The following is a 17,281-nucleotide window of genomic DNA, read 5'->3' on the forward strand; positions in this document are numbered from 1 at the left end:
GAAAAAAATTAAATGACTTTTTGACAAAAGCTTTACCTTGATCTCAGAGAAGGATGGTGTTTTCAGTAGCTCTTCCTTTACAGTCTGGGTTTACATCTGTCTCATAGCATCTCTACAGGGCCATAACCTCAGTTTCTAATTCTACTCTGAAGGAGTGGGAGAGATCTTCCCAGTGTACGTCTTCCTCAGAGCTATCTCCTGGGGTTGTCTGTGTCCATAGCTGCCACGCGGTGAGGGAAGAGGGATTCATAGAGAAGGCTTTGATCAGGGTCACACGTTCACCCAAACCCAGAAACACACCGTCCCAGCCATGTGTAGCCAGCGTGGTGCTGCCGCTAATTCCTCTTATTACCTTAATAACTGGAGAACCCTGGAATAAAGCATTTTTAGTTGTGAATTTAAAATGGCAATATCTTGGCTTTGATGCTGTCAAAGTGAAATCTGCATTACCAAAACCCCGTGAACAAGAAAATTAATTATATTTGTACAACATTTTTTCTTAACCAATCACTAACGAATTATGCAAGTACATGGAGTCTTATTTGGGAAATAATTTTTGGCTGTTATCTCAAATGGAGTGCTGCTAATTTTGCTGGTCCAGTCAATGTACTGATTGCTATACTTCTTAATTCTACTTTATCTCTCAGAGATGGAATCGTATTAAAGTCTTTTGAAAATAAAACCAAACATTGTTTAACTGTTAGATTAACCTTCACTGAGTCAATGAGATTCCTAATGAATAAATCCATTGTATTATATTTGATTTGACTTTATAAAAACAATATCAGAGCTAATTGACAGTTTAATGGCGGCTTTGCAAGAACTACCTTAGCGCTTTACCCTCGTCTTTTTGTTTCAAAATTAGACTGTGGCTTAGTTTCTGCATAATCTTCAGTTTAAGCCCCCTTTCAAAGTGCTGGGCCAGCCCTGGACAGCCCCTGGCTGTTAAGGAGCAAGTTCTTATTTGGGCAATTGGCCAAACTTGACTGCAGTGGTATCAGTTGTAGGTATATTATTGTATTCATTTTACTAAATGGCACGTCACTTTTTTTCCTCCAGGAATTTTTAGCAAGTGGTTAAAAATAACCTTTAAGAAAGGTTATATCACTTCTGAGGCCTAGCCAAACCTTTTGGATAGAAATCTGCATCCATCATGCTCAGATCTGTCAAAGTAAGTTTAGTGAGTAGCTCAGTAGACATAAGGTTGAATTCAAATGTCACTGTGCCATGTTTTGTGAAAAAGTGGCTGGACGAGATGACCTTTGCGTGCCAGTGTTCCATTTTGTAGTTTGAAAGGTAGGGAAAAGCTAGTCCATGAAATTATACAGTATTAGGGCCCGACTTGAGAGCAAAGACAGATTCAAATTTTAATTCTGAAATTGTCAGCTATGGTTGAGAATGAACATAAGTCTAATCACTTCTTATATTTTCATTCAATCTTTACCTGAAACTTTTAAGAATGAATAATGTTCACTATTGGTCAAGAAGGTGTGAGTTTAGTGATTATAAAAAAAAGCTGTTTAAATAATTCTCCATTAAACACTTGTTTCTTTAAAATATACTGCACATTCTATAATTTTGTTTTGTTGTGTTTTTTTCTTCCTGTTTGTTTGAGATGTAATTAACATACAGCACTGGATAAGTTTAAGGTGTACAGCATAATGATTTCTATTCATTCTATAACTTTGAACTGTGGCTATTAACTTCCCCAAGGAAGTTCTCTAATTCTAGAGAACAACTCGAGACCAAGTTAACAATTAGTCATTAACAATAAGTGATAATAAAGAGCATTCACTATAAAGAATCTCAATGGAAATTACTTGAAGATGACCCACTACATTTTTATATACTTGCAAAAAATGCAAGAAAGAGCTGAATCAGTTTCCATAGGACCGGTGGAGGAAATGGTAGTATTCTCATTCAATGAGCACTTTTTATACATCTTGTGTACATAGCTATTTATAGATTCTAAATGTGCAAACCTCAAAACTAAATAATCCCTTTAACCAGTGACATATTCTATCTAAATAAGCCAAAACTCTTTTGAAAGAGGTGCCCACGGAGAAGAGTAGTTGTCATGTCTTTCAGCTTTCTTCAACACCAACGGGATTTAGATAAACGAATTTCAGATTGTTTTGCTCCTACCTTTAGCTTTCTCTCCCCCACCACCTCTTTCAGAACGTATTCTCGGGACGCATGTACCAGCTGAGCATTTCTTAACTTTAGAGATGAAGCCATTGACCCCATGGTTAGTGGTTATCTTATTGTGTTCTGGATGACGCCTGGCACCGGGTGGGTGGAGTAGAGCCCTCGCAGGCTCTGGCAAGATTGTCCTTAATATCTGTGGATTCTTCTCCTCTTACACCCTCCTTCTGGGTACTTTTATCCACACTCTTGGTTTAAAATACCGCCTATATGCTTATGATTTGCAAGATTCTACCTCCTGCTATGCCTCTCTTCTGTCTAAAGACTGAAATATGCATCAATCTACTATCTCCACCACAACGTGTCACAGCGGCCTTTTTCCTCCGAAAATTTGATCTTCCCATATTTCCCAATTCAGCACAATTTAAGTTCCCAAGCAACATCTGGGAAGATACAGATGTCATATCAAGTTAAAAATCTGTGTCTACCACTTCAGATACATTCCTCATCTTTTCCACCAAATCCATTATGTTTAAAACCTAGGGTAATTTGAGATGATGTGTTCTCCCTCATGTCATGATAGCTGGCCAATAAGTCTTGTTGATTTTACCTTGGAAAGATTTAAAAAGTAGAGTAAATATGCACTATTTGTTTATTTAAGACTCACCAAATAATTAACTTGATAAAAACAGGATATAACAACATAACTAGTTACAACGAACAACTGTTGTAGAACAAGGATTGGCAAACCATGCCTTGTGAGAAAAATCCTGTCTGGTCATTAGTGATCTTTTAAAAAATTTGTTTTAAAAAAATGTATAGCATTCAAGCTAAGAGTGGTTTTTACGTTTTTAAAGGGTTGTCAAGTGTGTGCGTGTGCGAGCGCACGCACACACAAGGAAGACTATGCAACAGGGACAATATGCTCTGGAAAGCCTAAAATATTTACTATCTGGCCTTTTCCAGAAACGTTTACCAACCTCCACTGTTGTGGAGTAAGCAGCTGAGCTTCACAACCCAAGTTGCTAGTTGGTACATTATTACCAAACCTTATAATAAACAATTTAGAAATCTGAATTCAAACTTCCTCACACAGATGGGATATAGTATACATAAGATTACATTTCTTCAAATGTTTTGCAGTTTGTTTCCAAATACTGATTATAGTAATAATATTTTTCATCCAATCTTCTAATATCGTGGGATGAATTAAATCTGCCGTGAATATACAAATCATATTGAGACTGTATTCCGGATGCAGCTGTAGAAACTTGAAAGAGAAGATGAGGACAAAAATATTCAAGGTAACTTAGTAATTTCAAAATGAATTAAACACTACAGTTATCAATTTCCAAGTGGACAAAATTCCACCAGGTGTCAATGTAAAGTCGTCGTGGAATATGCTTCAGGATAAGACCACTAATTAGTCGTTATTCCTTTATCAGCAAATCAGTTAAAGAGCATGTGCTTTGTGCCAGGGATCATGCTGAGTGCTTTCTGTTGAGGATGGAAGATGCATATAAAAGTATTTGTCCCACGATGAGGTACATGCTCTATGAGAGACATAAATTAGGTACAGCAGTAGGAAAAACAGGCAAGATCACCTTTGCTGGGTGATGGCCCACTAAGAGTGTCCATGTAGCATGATGCTTGAGCTGAGTCTTAAAGAATGAGTTGGAATTAACCAGCGGGACCAGTATGGGGAATGTGGAATAACACTGGGAGAGGGAATGGCGTGAATAGTCCCAGGCAAGAGACAGGCCTATGAATCAGCAGGGCAGGTTAAAAGCCATAGTACATCAGGGATAAATAGAATGTGTATGTGCAGATAGGAGAATATCAAGGTATGAAGCTATGGATTCGGATCACACAAGGGTCATTACACTATGTAAAGGGTTTGGAGTTTCTCCTACAGGCTACAGAATAATTGTTGGCTAATATGAATCGAGACAGTAATATGAAAATTATATGCAACATATTTGGTGCAGGGTGGGGAAAGATGAACTGCAGGGGAGAGGTGCGAAGTAGGTCAGGAGGCTGTTATAGCAGTTGAGGCAAGAAATGAGGAACCAAACTCATCTACTTATCGAGAACTTTGAGGAGAGTGGTAGGATTGGAAATACGTGGAGGTTACAATTAGTAGGATTTAGGAATCCATTTGGTTTGGGGAGTGAGAAGAGGGAGGCACCAAGGATGACCCTCGTGGAACTTACACACGAGGTGCATGGTTAAGGCACAGGTCAGCAAATGGCAGCCCCTGGGACAAATCCAGCCTGCTGGCCGTTGTAGAAAATGAGGTGGTATTGGAACGCAGCCATGCACATTCATTTATGCGTTATCTGTGGCTGCTTCTGGACTGCAATGGCTGAAATGACTGCTTTCATTGAGACTTTTGGCTCACAAAGCTGAAGACATTTACTAGTTGGCCCTTTACAGAAAAAGCTTGCTGCTCCCTAGGTTAAGGCATTAGCTGAGGCAGGGAATTTTGAAATAAGAACAGGTTGGGATAATAAGACCAATGTTAGATGTGCCAGGTTGTGATGTAGGTGGCACCTCTGGGTATATGAGGCTGCAGGTTAAAATATGAGTGGATTAAATTGCAAAGAATGGATCCCAGGATGAGAAGGGAACAGATAGGCATTGGGATAAAATCTGGGGCACATATGTGCTATGTCTCTCAGACCTCTGAATGGGTCTAGCCCACCCAACATAGGAGGCCTAGAATAGGTAACGTGTATTGGGGACAACACCTATGACCTCCAGGGTACAGATTGATTGTACCCTGCTCAGCTATTTACACAGGTTCCCATGGTTCCTCCTCTTCTCTCTGGGCTCCCATTTTGCTGGATCTCAGTGGCCTCATAGCCAGACCCTGGGTCCTCAGTTGGGCTCTGCCTTAGGTCTTGGTATTTCCCCTCTAGCCATGTTGCTTTTCCTCTGGCCACAGTCATTTGTAGCTGCAGGTAAAAGAGTTCCTGCCTCTAACTAGATAGACCCTGTCCATCCTTGTCACCTGGCTACCAACCTTGTGGAAGCAGTCAGGGAAGAGGATCAATAAGGGAGCCTGGAAAGATGTAGAGGGACAGGAAGGGTAAGAAAGAGAAGAGGGCACTATCGGAGACCCCAGGAAGGAGTGGTCCCCTATGCCCTGGACATCAACTGGGATAAGGAATGAGGAGGGGAAGTGTAGCCTTGGAAGGTCCCTGCTCGCCGTGAAGCGCTGACCTAACTAACATGCTTGGAAACGACTACACAGGTCATTGAGTCCTTTTAGTTTACTAACCTGGTAGCCAACTTGCAGAGAGGTAACATGCCCTCAACCCAGATAGCCTTTACCCTTTCTCTACAAAGTTGATGTCTAAGATGACCTGGTTTGTTACAAGAATTCTGGTTGTTTTTCTTCAATTCTAACTACTTAGGACAAAAATCAAATATAGCATCTTATGTAATAAAATAGCGTAAATATTTCCAGTTGTGCATTTTAAAATTTATTTTATTGAAGTGCAGTTGATTTCTGTGATACAGCAAAGTGATTCAATTATATATATATGTATTCTTTGTTTTTTTTTTTGCTTTACAATGGTGTGTTAGTTTCTGCTTTATAACAAAGTGAATCAGTTATACATATACATATGTTCCCATATCTCTTCCCTCTTGCGTCTGCCTCCCTCCCACCCTCCCTATCCCACCCCTCCAGGCGGTCACAAAGCACTGAGCTGATATCCCTGTGCTATGCGGCTGCTTCCCACTAGCTATCTATTTTACATTTGGTAGTGTATATATGTCCATGCCTCTCTCTCGCTTTGTCACAGCTCACCCTTCCCCCTCCCCATATCCTCAAGTCTGTTCTCCAGTAGGTCTGTGTCTTTATTCCCGTCTTACCCCTAGGTTCTTCATGACATTTTTTTTTCTTAAATTCCATATATATGTGTTAGCATACGGTATTTGTCTTTCTCTTTCTGACTTACTTCACTCTGTAGGACAGACTCTAGGTCTATCCACCTCATTACAAATAGCTCAATTTCGTTTCTTTTTATGGCTGAGTAATATTCCATTGTATATATGTGCCACATCTTCTTTATCTATTCATCCGATGATGGACACTTAGGTTGCTTCCATCTCTGGGCTATCGTACATAGAGCTGCAATGAACATTTTAGTACATGACTCTTTTTGAATTATGGTTTTCTCAGGGTATATGCCCAGTAGTGGGATTGCTGGGTCATATGGTAGTTCTATTTGTAGTTTTTTAAGGAACCTCCATACTGTTCTCCACAGTGGTTGTATCAATTTACATTCCCACCAACAGTGCAAGAGCTTTCCCTTTTCTCCACACCCTCTCCAGCATTTATTGTTTCTAGATTTTTTGATGATGGCCATTCTGACCGGTGTGAGATGATATCTCACTGTAGTTTTGATTTGCATTTCTCTAATGGTTAATGATGTTGAGCATTCTTTCATGTGTTTATTGGCAGTCTGTACATCTTCTTTGGAGAAATGTCTCTTTAGGTCTTCTGCCCATTTTTGGATTGGGTTGTTTGTTTTTTTGTTACTGAGCTGCATGAGCTGCTTGTAAATTTTGGAAATTAATCCTCTGTCAGTTGCTTCATTTGCAAATTATATATGTATTCTTTTTCATATTCTTTCCCATTATGGTTTATTACAGGATATTGAATATAGTTCCCTGTGCTCTACAGTAGGTGCTTGTTGTTTATCCATTCAGTAGTGTTTTTCTGCTTAAGGTCTCACTATTGTCTAAAAATATAAATATTTTCATCTCTGTAGAGCAGCCTGAGGTAAGGAAGGTACCATGCGTGTCTAACGGAAGCCACCTCCGTCAGGAAGAGGTAGAATGCTAAGATTTTGCTCTTTCCTGCACCCATCACTAGATAATGATTTTCACATTAAAAAAATTGTACTCAGAAGTCCCAATAATTAAACCAGGTATATGAGGCTGCCCAGAGGAAGGGGGGTAGGAGGCAGGAGGGAGGCTCTGAGCCCTGTCTCTGCTGTCCCAAGGCAGCTTATGAGGAAGCCCCCTGGACCCTTGGTCTCTGGGGAACATAATTTGAAAATTGCTGCACTAGACCCTGAAGATATGTATTTTAAGTACTGTAAACTTCAAAGAGCTGGAGTAGCCAGTCGTGTAACTGCCTGAAAAAGAGTGAGCTTGTTTCTTCCTCTTCCAGAACTGTTGTCGTGTGCATTGATACACGGTCTGTATTAAAGACAGACCGTTCTGTAAACTGATTCCCACCTTCAGTTGTGTGGACACTTCTGGGTTGAGGAGAGCCAGTTCAGCACTGTGGGCAGCCCGAGTTCATCTTCAGGGATTCAGTAGCCCTTAAAGCAATGATGAATGAGCGTCCCTGGTGGCTTCCCACGATTCTTTCCACATCACACGTTGAATGAGGATGCAGTCTTCTCCCAGGTGGCCCTGTGAGTGGGTACCCTGACAGTCAGGATGTCTTCTGTCACTGAGACAAGCTTGGTTTAGAAACAGTGTTTTCTACTCAAGTAGAAACTCAAGTTTATCTATCTATCTATCTATCTATCCATCTATCTATCTATCAAATTTCTTTGTGTCCCTTTGTGTGTACGTGTTTAGAAAAGTTAACATGAGATCTACCCTCTTAACAAATTTGTAAGTACACAGCACAGTGTTGTCAACTATAGGCACTGCTGGATAAGGGTATGGCACAGGTCTCCAGAATTCATTCATCTTCTGCCTAGCACACAAGGCACTGCTCTCCTGATATTTTCCCAACCCCTCTTGAGCAGATCCTAGGTAACAAACAGGCACACCTTTCCGCAGAAGGCTCCATAGATCCAAGAACGTCTCCGCTCTCTGGACAGCACTCTATGAGGGTTCACAGGGTACAGCATTTTGGGCAAGAAGGCTTTGTCAGCTGTGACTTTGCAGATCGGCAGAGCAGGCGATTATTTTTATTGGAAGGCGAAAAGCTCCAAACACTGTCAGCAGCCTTCTCCTGGCCTCTCTCTGGGTTTCCCTCATTGCCGCACAGCAGCCTCAGCGGCTGTATTTGTCAGCACTGTTAGGGAGCACCACGCAGCCTGCTGGCTGCCGCAAACTGAGGTTTATGCTGCTGTTTTCCTAAGCTTTGTCCTGTCATTCAGAATGACGTTTTATTCCGCGTATGGTGATTCGTTTTTTGCAGGAGAGTTTTAAAAGTGTAACTGCTTTTGTAGTCTGAGGAAGAAAAGGACACTAAGCCACACTGAGAAATGTAGATAATTGTTAAGCAGATTTGGGAGGTTGAGAACCGTGAAATTTTGAATTGAGATAGTGCGTACATTTAAATGTATAAATTTGTTTCTTTTGAACCTTTACCAGAAAGGGTTTGCAACAATGTAGATAATGAAACTTGAAATTAAATCGATTTCCAAAGATAATGGGGAGAGTTCAAAGAAACCAGGGTGATGATCATTGATTGCAGGGGAAATTGGAGACAGTAGATTCAACTATTTGGACATAAAATGAATCATTCATGGGAATAAGTAGAGTAATACAATTCAGGGCTGATGGTACATTTATATTAAATAGTAGTAGGGACATATAGCTGCTATTATGATGTCTAATAAACCTAGAACATACTAATACACATTAAAATAAGACTGTTATCTACCATGTCCAAAAAGTGTGTTTGATATCGGTCAGCCCCTTATCCCAGATAATTAGTTTTTTTTATAGCAAAGAAAAGATATGAATAAAGTAGCAGGACCTATCCATTTCCTTTCTCATTCATCGATTCATTCCAGGATGTTTATTCTGTGCCTATAGTGTACCAGGCACTGTTCTAGATTTGCAGGGAATAGCTGTGGACACGAGAGTTCTGGTTTCATGATGTGTATTATCTAGAGAAGGAGACAAACCACGAGCAAGCTGAATAGTGTTTATATCATTAAATTTCATGTAGTGACAAGTTCCACGAAAATAAGAGTCAGAAGTTACAGGGTGACCGGGGCCAGTACTTAATATAATGAATCTGCACAACAATTTAAAGGGATATTGGACACAAGAAGAAGGGTGGAAGCTAAGGGTCTACTTGGAGCAGTCTCTATTCATGCTGATGAGGAAGATGCAGGAGAGGACAAGCTGATCATCTACAAGAGTGGGTGACTACAGGAGCAAGGTTCCCGAGCCAGTGAGGGTGAGGGGAGCTAGGGAACACGGCGGGGGGGGGGGGCCTTGGCTCTCAACTGGGGCACAGATTGGTCGCCCATTACAATGGGAGGGGAACCCTTGGTGGCTTTGAGCTGAGGTTGGCCACAATCTTGTTTTTGTTTCAAAAGCTCTGTCTTGCTGCAATGTTTACAGTAGAGTGTGTGTGCTTGTGTATGTGATGGGGGCGAGGATATGAAACAGGAAGACCTTTGAAGATGCCACTGCAATGGTCCAGATGAAAGATGGTAGAGACTGGAATGAGGGTGGTAGTGGTGGAAATGAGGAGAAGTGATTAGATTCTAAAAATATCTAGAAGGGATTGCTGACCAGATATGCTGATAGATTGGAAGTTGAGTGTGAGGAAAAGAGGATTCCAAGGCTCAATCTCAAGTTTGTAGCCTGTGCAACTGAAAAAAATTAATATACCACCTACAGAGGTGAAAAGCATTATAGGAGTAGATGGTAGCAGGAAAAAAGTTATTGTTTGTTGGGTATTTTAAATTTGAGATGCTTATTAGATATGGTAAAAGTAGAAGTGCTGTGAAAAATGATTCTTAGAGGCAAGATAGCATTATGTTTAAAGGTCTATAAACTCTGGAGCCAGAATGCCTGGGTTCAGGCAACTCAGGTGGCTCATCTGTAAAATGAAGTTTATACTAGTACCCATCTTGTTAAGTTGTTGTAAGGATTAAATGATGAATATTTGTAAAGCCCTAGGATGTTGTCTAGCACATACTAAGCATGTTATATCTGTTACAGACTTTAGTGGTAGTGTCATTATTACCAAGACTTTTTTGGGGATTGACCGTATGGGATAGCTTCTATGCAGACATGCAATTGCCCAATCCCAACACAGAAGTTTCAAGTGTGAGCCCATTAAAATTAAAATCCACATTGTGGTTTCCATAATCACTTTCCTAATGAGCCTTGTGAGGAAATAATTTGAAAGGCATTGACCCTTTGTTTTGTAGACATTTAGGAGCGGTTTTGTTAGGATGTGAGGACTTTGGACCTGGCTGAATGTGAAACAATTCTCATGCTTCCTGACACATTACCAGTTAAAATTGCTTGTAACTCTAAATTTGTGAACTTTCTTCTATGAATTTTGAGTAGTGTTTTTTCACACAGGAAGCCTTTTCTCCTGCAGATTCTACATGCTTCACCCTTGAATTTGTGTCCAAAGAGTATGTAGTTCAGAGCAGCCAGCCCTTGGTATATCTGAACCGATGTGCACTGGTGGTTTTAGGTTGAATGGATTCGTTGAATAAAAGTTCTTTACTGAATAGTAAGACACAGTTTGTTTTTGTAGCTGTTCCTTTAAGTTTTCTGACCTAAATTTATGTAGCGTCATAGGCTAGAATATTTATTAGGTCATTTCTTATAAAAGTAATAGAGTGTGGTGTCAAGAATGCTACTGAAAACTTTCCTTTTGAAGTTCATTTATAAGATGATGCTACAGCATTTCAACTAAAAGGTTTCAACATTTCGGGACACCGTGCATATGTTTGGTTGCCCTAAAACTGGTCCTCCTTATGAATTTTAAATATATAAAAGCAACAAAATATTTGCCAAGTGTTATAAAAATAAAAAAGTTTATAAAGATCTTATTATGAAATGTATTTGACCTCCCAGATGGTCATGTAACCAGTATAAGTTCTGGTTAAGGCTTGTTACCTTATTTGCATCAAACCAGAATGAGAGCCTAGACTAAATCATCAGCATGACCTAAAGAAAAAGCCTAAAGTACTGAATAAAGACTGACTGAATTCAGGTGCTTATTATGAGTACTTAAAAATGGATTTATAATACTTGCTCTAATCCACATTGTTAATGAGCCCTCCCCTGCTGCTCTGTCTAGAGTACGGGTGCTTCCCTATGTGTGTGGTGGGGGAGGCAGGCAGTGGATGTGGAGCAGGAAAGCCTTTGAGAGAAACCATTGCAATGGTCCAGGTAAGAGGTTCTGTTACGGGGAGAATGGTGTCCTCCAAAAAGATATGTTGAAGACCTAACCTCCTGTATTTCAGAATATGACTTTATTTAGGAATAGGATTGTTGCAGATGTAATTAGTAAAGTCAAGATGAAGTCATGCTGGAGCAGGGTAGGCTCCTGATCCAATATGACTGGGGTCTTTATAAGAAGAGGAGAAAATAAGAGAAACAGGCACAGGGAGATGGCCGTGTGATGGGGGGAGAGTCGAGTGAAACAGCCACAAGCCAAGCAATGCCGAGGATTGCTGGCTACATCAGAAGATACAAGAGGGAAAGAAGGGTTCTACCCAGAGTCCCAGAAGGAGCAAAGCCCATGTGACACCTTGATCTCAGACTTCTAGCCTCAGAACTGCGGGAGAACAAATTTCTGTTTTTAGCCAATCATTTTGTGATATCTTATTATGACAGCCTTAGGAAATTAATCTAGATATTATTTTAGAGTGCTAATACAAGGCAGGCCCTCAACATTCATTCTTTGCTGAGAGCAGCTGCCCTTTTAGACAAACGTCAATGTAAATCACTGCTGGGTACTCAAAAGGAATCAAATATACAATGACCCAGAGCATCTGTGGCAATATATAATCTTAAGCAGCTTTATTATTAATGTCTATGACTTATGGACCAGACCCTGTGCTAGCTTTTACCTATGTTATCTTAATTTATCCTTTCGTCAAACCCCTGAGGGTTCTATAATTGTTAAGTTATTTTTTACAAGTGAGGGAGCTGAGGTTTTAGAGAGGTAAAAAATCTTGCCCAGGGTCACAGAGCTGGGAAAAGGGGCAGTGGAAAGCCAGGATTCAAGGTCAGTCTGCTCTGCAGCCTAAATTCTTCGTCTTTACCTGTGAAGCCTTCACAATTATAGTCTTCACATGGGAAAAAGACACTGCAGGTTAATCTTCCTTTTTCCAGATCCTTTGCTTCCTGCCCTCTCATACCTGTTGGTGACATTCTTTGTCAGATATGGATTAAGAAGAAAAAAGCCATTTCCAAAAGATCTAGAAGGCCATCCACATTGCTGCAACTTAAGATCTTCAGTGGACTCATGAGTTTGTTTGAAATGTGAAACATTTTGCTAGTTTCCAGACTTCTCACTTTTAACCCATAAATCAGGCAATGCATTTGTGTAGGGGTTTGGGGAGGGGTGCTAGTGGGCAACAGTTATCTATTCTTAAAAAGTAACTGAAAAACATGACTAGTAATATTACATTTGTTGAGAAAAGAGCAGAAGTTTCCAGGACTCTATTTCTAGATTTGGTCACTATGTGCCATGGGGTGTTTGACAGAGCCCTAGGCAATGAAGCTAATCTCCTTGCCCTGGGAGATGGGATCTGGCTCTGAAGAATGGGTATCAATTTTGCCCTTGATTTCACCTACTTTTGTGGGAAAACAATTCATTTAAAACAGGCTAATAAAATTATTCCCTTGGTTAGAAAATATTTCTCAAGACAATTCCAGGACAGTAAATCTCTCCATCATGTTTATAGAGTTTTGTGAATTCCGTAGTTTCTCTTGGAAGCAGATCATTTACTGGCAAGTTCATAATCACTGGGATGTATTTTAGGCTATCCATATTTAATGATTCCTTGCATTGTGACTCAAATGCATTTTATTGACTTAATTTGGCATCTTTGTAATAGGACCTAATATATTAATACTTTGTAGTGACAGTAGATAATGGTAACCTGTAAAGCTTTATATTATTTGAAGTCGTGGCCCAACATTTTGGGAAAATGGAAACAGTAATATGTAGACACAGTCGATGATTCAGCTGTATAAAATGGCTATTCAAATAATTGATATCCTTTAATATTACAAAACCCAAAAACCCCAGACTTGGACAGTATCTTTAAGATCAACTGGTAGCTCTAACACAGAGATACCTAAGACTCCCCCTTAAAAATAAGGTTACAAAAGTTCAGGGAGCCAAAGTGACTTGCCAAGGTCACACCGGCAGTTGTAATCTCTGCAACGTGAATAAGAGTGATTTCATTTAGCAACTTGGCTGATGGACAAACAATCAAAAATCACAGATCAGATTTTGATATTATCGCTTGGTGGTTAGGAATTGACAGTCTGGGTTTAAATCCTTCTCCATCACTTCGGGCAGTTTAACTGTTCAATGCCTCAGTTTCCTCCTCTGTAAAATGTGGTTCACAGTACTACCTACCTCACTGAGTTTATGCCAGAACAATCTGGAAAACTAGTATAAATTGTGTTTGCTATTCATGCTGTCTTGTCTTCTGAACTGGTGAGTCTGAAGGCATATTTATAGGTCAAAAGAGGGCATTTTCAAGGATTTAAGGAATAAAGGTCACACTTCCATTGGCAATGGGGCTATTCCCATACGAAAGGTGCAGTGTACAGTTACCATGTGGTAGCATTTCAATAACTCCTTGTTATTTTTTATTGTAGTCATAGATACTATGATCAGGCCATATTTATTACATCTAATTTATTAAATAATAGAATGTCCCTGTAGAAATAAAGTTTCACACATTTAAAAATATCTTGTGATACATATGTTCAGTTATGAATGATATCTAATTGAAAGAGAAACAGAGATAACTCTTTTTTCAGCCTCCACCCCTCTCTTTCTTAACAACTGAAATAATTGTTCCCAGAAGTTGCTACCCTGTGAAGCCTGGGTTGTCATCCTTTGATGTGTCTCTCACATGGTAAGATCAAATAGTTCCCATAATTACATTTGGTAATTTTGGAGTCATTATTTTTGTTGTTAAGATTTTCTGTACTCAAAAAAAAATATTCTAGGTCAACAAATCATCATGGAATGGAAAAAAAAAGTAGCAGCGTGATAAAAGTGGGGAAGGAATGAAAAAGTGTTAAATTACCTTTGGTTCTTGATATTGGGAGCCTAAACGCATAGTCTCAGTAATATAAGTTGAAAATGATCACTTTACGTGTGCATTAAAGAATCCATTTTACAAACTGTGTCTAATTGAAGTGGATAATCTTAATGGTCATACAGATGTTTAGAAAACAATGGTGTTAAGGAACCGCTCTGATATTCACTTGAAAGAGTTCATAAAAATATAAGAAATGCACTTGGGCTCGGGTTGGCCTGTAACAGGGATTTTCGGTGGTGTCTTGAAACACTCTGCTAATGGTCTTTCCAGGTGTTTAGCATTTTGTCTTTGAATTATGTGAGCACCTCACAAAAGGAAAAGCTTGCAATTAAACACGATAGTGTTCGCAAATGTGGCTCAATAATTTTAGGCTATGTAAATGTTACTTGATTTGCACATTGTCTTTGCATTCCTTGTGGGGTCCCCTACAGTCACTTGCAGGAATGCATTTTGCAGCAGGATGTGTCCCGTTCAGCAAATTTTAAATGCAGTCCTGCCTGAAGGCAGGTGATTGAAGTAGATGATGTTCTCCAGTTCTCACAGCCTGTGGATCATGGGATGACATTGACATTGCAGTTAGAGTCCAACTTTTGTGGCAGTTACTGAAACAAACTACTGGACTGTAGGGCCACATGGACTGAGGCAAAACATTCATTAGCATCCAATTAAGTCATTTATGTGGCTGGACAGTACTGCATACCCTATAATCATTCCTATTTGGTCCCTGGTGAATGAAACTAAAGGATTTTTTTCCCTGACCCACTTAACTTTCACATCTAACAGCTAGATGTCCTGGTAACGAATATGCCCTAATTATTTAGGTTTGGGTTCTTCTTGTGGTGTAGGAGGAGAGAAAACTAGATCTTTTTTTTTCTTAGTTGTAAGGCTAAACTTGGGGAAACAAACGGTTGGCTGCTTTGAGTAATGCAAATTAGCAGTCTCTAGAAAATTTTATGGTGATGGGATTAAAATCCAGCAAATTTGTACTCTTCAACCAGCATTTTAAGTTCCAGGAATTCATCTAAAGGATGAATTATGTATATGCATGAAGATTTAACCACAAACATGTTCATGGCAGTGTTATTTTTAATAGAAAAGAATGGAGGAAAAACTAAATGTCTATTAAGTTCACTTATTCTTTCAAAAATACATATTAATCCAATACTCTGAGCCATTCACTATTCTACTTGCTAATCGATGATAATTGAATCAAATAATAATGATGCTTCATGTAATGGAATACTACACAGCTGTCAACAGTGCTGTAGAATAATATTCCATCACATGGCAAGATGCTGATGGTGTATTAATGAAAAAGTAGGTAATACACAGGGACGAACCTTTGAATGTTTATATTTTTCAAATATACTGTAATGAATACATATTACTTTTCTAATAAGAAAAACAAAATAATAGACTTTATTTCCATACAACTCACAAAAAAATCTTTCAAACTGAAAAATCATGTATATGTCAGCTGATGATGATGCATCTCCTAAAGAAAGGACTAATTCAAGAAATATTTATTGTGCTCCTGTGTGCTGCCTCGTATAGGCTACTGGGAAGCAATGGTGTTGCCTCCCAGGAGCTTCAGGTATGGCCAGTTGCTCAGTGATGAGAGCGTTTGTTGACTGCTGTAGTCTCCAGATTCATCCAGAGACACCATCATGTGCCATGGTCTCTAAGGCGAAGGATGGCATACTGCCCCACTCCCTTTGACTAAAAACATCTGACCTGGGTATCATGCAATCACTTGGGGACATCTTTTCCGCTTTGCTTCACTCTACTTGGACTCGATTTCATGGTAGTAAACATTTGCACTGTGTGGAGTTGTTCCAAACTATGTTTTTCTCAAGGTTCCAGGCATGGATAGCTTTGGTTGCTGTGAAGGAATGAGAAGAGCCCTGAGTGATATTGACAGCATCATTTGGTGGCAGTGGGAGGGGATATGTGTATACGTATAACTGATTCACTTCGCTGTACAGAAGAAACTGACACAATATTGTAAAGCAACTATACTCCAATAAAAATTTTTAAAAAGTATGCCTTTCTAAAAGGGCAAGGAGATTGGAAGCAAGAAGATGGCCATGGAAGAGCCTAAGTCTACCCATCTCTAAATACGACTATTAAGAGTCACCAGGAAAGTTATATTTAATTAACAATTGAATTTGCCTGGATCCCCTGATATTTTCTGGGATGTAATCACCATACAGTCACTCTGGCAAAGAAAAAAACTCTTTTGCTAGGAACTCCAATTGAAGAAGAATGGATTCTCTGGATTTCATGTTGTCCCTTGCAGAACACATCACATTAGATTTTCCTCGAGCCTTCCTATAGCTCTGTAGAAAAAATATTGACCTCAAGAGTGCCACGGGAGCGCCAGTAAATTCCTCCTCATGGAACACAGGGCACTTTCTCTAATTTTGTTACTCTCATCTACTTTAGTAAGCTTCAGCTTGGCTTCTCTTGTATTCTAAACTGCTGAGTGATTACGTCAAGCTCTACCTCCCGGCAGCAGATAAAGCTGACAAATGTGTCTGAGGCTTTGGAGTAAAACAAACAGAAGCAAATAAAAGCTAATATTCCAATGTATGCAACGTAATTAGATTAATCTACAGCCCAGTTCATGAAGGAAAACTAATTAGGAATCAGATGTATAGTTTTTAGGAAATTTTTAAGCAATGTACACTCTATGTACTTAGTGCAATAAATTGTAATAAAGCGTGCACGCGTGTGCACACACACACACACACACACACAGTTCTAGCAATTGAAACCTACTGGGAGTTATGCTTTTACTTTAGATTTAAATTTGTCTCCAATTTTGGAAGGCTTGAGGGTATTAAATTATTAAGATCTGGGGCTTCCCTGGTGGCGCAGTGGTTCAGAGTCCGCCTGCCGATGCAGGGGACACAGGTTCGTGCCCCACTCCGGGAAGATCCCACATGCCACGGAACGGCTGAGCCCGTGGGCCATGGCCACTGAGCCTGCGCGTCCAGAGCCCGTGCTCCGCAACAGGAGAGGCCACAACAGTGAGAGGCCTGCGTACCGCAAAAAATATATATATATATATTATTAAGATCTGACTGCCATGACTC

The sequence above is a fragment of the Delphinus delphis genome, chromosome 18, assembly GCF_949987515.2.
Source record: "Delphinus delphis chromosome 18, mDelDel1.2, whole genome shotgun sequence".
Lineage (NCBI taxonomy): Eukaryota > Metazoa > Chordata > Mammalia > Artiodactyla > Delphinidae > Delphinus > Delphinus delphis.